We start from the raw sequence: 4587 nt of genomic DNA, 5'->3' as shown, positions 1-4587 counted from the left end.
TTACCATGTTAAAATTAACATCTCCAAAAACATTTCTATTCAAAGAAAGAAGCTTGATACTTTACCGCATACTTTGAGATGTTCCTCTCTATCGATTAAAGACTTTGATAAAGAAAGAAAAAATAAACACATATTGAAACTCTATTGCCTGAAATGGGGGGGGAGGCCGTTTCGCTTTTAATCAAAACAAAAATCCAACTTCTCATTCTTTCTTTCTCTTTACTTTATGCGTGTGCAAAATATTTTACTGTTGTTGTTGTTACTGCTACTACTGTTGTTGTTTGTTGTTGTTGTTGTTTAAACTTTTGTCAACAGCATTGATAATTTCAATTCAATTTATTTCGATTTTATTCTACTATCAACTCCAATTCTTATTCTAATGGTGAAACTGCCAGTTTAATTATTGGGCCTAAGAGTGATAGCACCCAATTCCACTACTGGTGGGCCCAAAATATACAAGACACTCGAGTATTATCCTAAAGATTGGGAAATTTAATAGAGAAAATAAATTGGTAAATGTTATAAAATAGAGAGAAAATTGGAAGAAAGTATAAAAGTCAATAGATTTGTATATATTTTATTGAGAACCAAAGTCTCGTATTTATATGGAAGAATTAAGACTGCAAATGATAAAATTGTCATCATAACTAGGGTTTTAGGGATATAATGATCATTTACTTATAAAATTCTAATTTATCACAATTCCTCTTGAATAACTCGTTACACAAAAATAAAATTAAGAAAGTGAGGAGAAAATCAAGAAGTCAGTAAACTTGAGTGTATTTTATTGAGAACCAAAATTATATATTTATAGAGAAGAATTAGGGCCAAATCAGTTAAATAATTTTGAATAATTAATTTAAAATTTTCTAGAATTCATACTTTCACAATTGCATCGGGCTACAGTTATATATTTTTTTATATCACTACTATATAAAAAGGGTAATGTTTCACTACTGTAGAAAGACAGTAGATTCTTCCATTGTGTCATATTGTAACTTCTTTTTTTTATTGAGAGAAAGAAATGACGTCGTTTATCTTAAGTGTTTGATACAGTGATTTTGTTGTTTTTCCTCAATTTACGCGTGGTGGAGAATTATGTCATAGAGCCCTCTTTACTCTTTCTCCATTTTTACACGCTACAATCATGTCTCTCTATTTCTCCACACGATCTCTTTCACCATTTTCTCACGCTATCAACTATGTATTTTTAGAAAGTTTATTTTTGAGTACATAAGTAAGTTTAAATAAAAACATTATTTTTATATATGTACGTAAAAGTTATATAGTAACCATTTGGTTGACCAAAAAATAATATCAATCAAAATGTTTAGGATCCATTTAAATAATAATTTATTGAGGGGGTTAATTCAAGAGTAAAAGTGTAAATTCCATAAATATATGATTGAAAATATATTTGAGGAAAAATAAATTTTAAAAAATGAAGATCAAACATGTTAACAAATGAATATATTTATTTTTTGATAAATGGGTTTTTATTATCATTTCATTTTTATTATGAAATGATTCTAATTTTAATATGTTAGATTGTGCTTCAAATTTACATAATCTATCAAATATAATTTTTAACTATATTATGTGTGTATTCTATGTGTGCTTTCACTCGCATGTGTTTTGGAAGATGCAAAGGGATGATTATAAGCGGTTGATACACAATTTTCTCCTTCGAATTTGTTTCTCTATATCTTGTTTCCAATTTATTTAATGGTTATAGTACTAGATAGTTGACTTGGGATGCAACTGTTTGATTGTTGAGTTTATTTTATTTAATTTGTACAAGTTGAGGCAAAAGATAAAAACATGGGGACTTTTTCACATTGGTAATAAGATTATCTCTTGAGTTCTTTCTATTTTTTCATAAATTTTCAGGATAGACATTCATGGTGACCAAGAAATTCAAGCAATCATTACTTTGTTACTATTCTACCTTTAATTTCTATAAGAAATTATGCCTTCTAACTTCATTAATTATGATAATTGTTCGAAATTCATGTGTATGAAGTTTTTTCTTCTTCCAATGCATATATGGTAATTAATATTTTAACTTGATATTCGAGATAATAAATTATGTTGTTAGTTCTGAAGTAACATAACATTATAATTAATATTTCAGAAGAATATTAACTGTAGATTTGTCTATTATAAATGATTTGTTGTTACTCTTTAAGCAGTTGATACATAGTTTATCAAAATTTCTTTTGTGTCAGAAGCAATAAATTGGGTGTTGTATTGAAACATGAAATTACTTAGTCGTCATGAAGATTCTAGAAATTCAATTGTCTCATAGAAATTTCACTAGTTTTTGTGGATCTGGGATTCAAAAAATTTCAGAAAACCTTTATTCAATAACGTAACCTTAATTTTGATCTCTATATATATAATCTATGTATATATATAAAAAAAAATTGATTTATATTTTATGTATTTATTTTAGGAATCACGTCTATTAAAAAATTAAGTTGATTAAATGAAATTAAATTATTGTATTGAGTGCCAGTGAAAAAAGAAAAAGAAAAAAATGAAATTTGTACCTCCGTAATTACGGAAGCATTTGGCTCAAAAGTGTTGAGCCTCCGTAATTATGGAGGCACGTAATGCTTGAGCCTCCGTTATTATGGAGGCTCATGCTTGAGCCTCCATAATTGTTATGGAAGTTCAAGCATGAGCCTCCGTTAAACGGAGGCATTATATGCCTCCATTATTATGGAGGTTGAACCTTCATAATAAGGGAGGCATTATCATGAGCCTCCATAATTGTTATGGAAGCTCAAGCATGAGCCTCCGTTATACGGAGGCATTATATGCCTCCATTATTATGGAGGTTGAGCCTTCATAATAAGGGAGGCCTCCCTTATTATGGAGGCTCAATCATAAATTACTATATTAAAAAAGAGGATGATGATTTACTGTTCACTTGTGCACCATCTGTTTCACACCTAAACTGATTTTTCTACTGTTCACAAACTGGGTCTGTAAAAAGATGATCATTTACACTTCGTTCCAATTGAATTCTAGCCTTCTTCCTCCGTTCGCCCTTCTCTCCGACGCTCTGCCATCTTCACTCTCTCCCAAACAGCTTAAAACACAACTCGATCCTTCCTTCCACAAAACTTATTTCACTTCTATTTATCCTACCGTCTCTTTCATCTACCGACCTCCGCATCGCATTCAAGACTAGATATTTCACCAGTAATTTTGCTTTCAAAGTCTTTACAAGGTGATTCTCTATCTCCTTTTCTATACTAAGCAATGAATGTGTAACGATTATGTTTTGGTGGGGCATCAATTTTTATTTTGTTGACTTTGAAATAGAGCAAGTTTTTTTGGTTCCATTTTCCCCTTCTTTAGAGTAGTGGTTAAAAACTGTAATAGAACATGCTCTTTACTTAATTTCAACACTGGGCTTTCAATGGATTGGGGATTTAATCTTTCACTTGCAGGTAATGTAAAAAGTTTATTTCTTTCTTTCTTTTTTTTTTTTTTGGAATAATCTTGTTCAAATTTGAGAACTTGATTTCAGAAACGACAAAAATTACCAGTTACAATTTCACATCGATAAACAGAAATGATTTATTGAATAATGAGCGTTTGGATTCTGTTATCTTTGTTATCTCGAATATTAAAATGAACTCATATTATATAAGTACTATGACATGTATATGAAGTTTGTCAAATAAACTGTCCATCATCACAGTTTTACCATCTTTACGCTATCTTAATTGTGATTACTTTTGATCATAGTTACACTATTTTATAATCTCCACTACTCAATTCTTCTTCTTCTTCTTCTTCTTCTTTTGTTACTGTGCAATTTTTTGATACTATATTTACTTTTAATTTGGGATGAATGTAAGAAAGGAAAACAATTTAATTCTTGTGGAGTTTTTAAATGATTAACTTTGAAGCCATGCTATTTATTGTTTTCAATATTACGTGATTAGTTGTTATCTTCCCTCTTACTTTTTTATTGACTTTCAAGGTATTGTTCACCGGAAATTTTCACTAACAAAATATTGTAATTAACAAAATTCTAGAACAAATTAGCTATTTTCGAACTGCAAGTCTCAATAGAAGTGCTTCATTTCTTTTTTCTCTTTCTTCTCTATTTATTTTCTTCCTTCCCCGTTAGTTATAAGTAAATTATATAGTTACACAAATCATTAAAGTTGATAACTTTCTTACAAACTTCATTGACCATCCATCACGAAAAAATGTACTTCTATTTTAACAAGGGAAAAAGGTTATTTGTATTGACATTGTTTTGAAGAAGTGCCCTTTAAATTTCATTCGAATTCAGAATGCTGTTTGGATTTATTAGTCACCAAATTCAGTTTTGGATTTTCAATTTCATTTCAGTTGATGATTTAATTCCGAATATTCTCTTTCACTTTGTTTAGCATTAAACTAATGGAAATTAGTGCATTTTCATTTTTCCTCTAATTTTTACATAACTGTAACTTAACTTTATTTCCCTTTCCTTTTCCTTTATTTACTATGCACAGCCTTGAGTTTTACTAATATTATGAGTTATGATATACATAAAAAAATCTTACATAGACAAATTAA

The sequence above is a fragment of the Olea europaea genome, chromosome 2, assembly GCF_002742605.1.
Source record: "Olea europaea var. sylvestris chromosome 2, O_europaea_v1, whole genome shotgun sequence".
NCBI lineage: Eukaryota > Viridiplantae > Streptophyta > Magnoliopsida > Lamiales > Oleaceae > Olea > Olea europaea.
The sequence above is the reverse complement of the archived record's forward strand: the minus strand, read 5'-3'. Positions refer to the sequence as shown.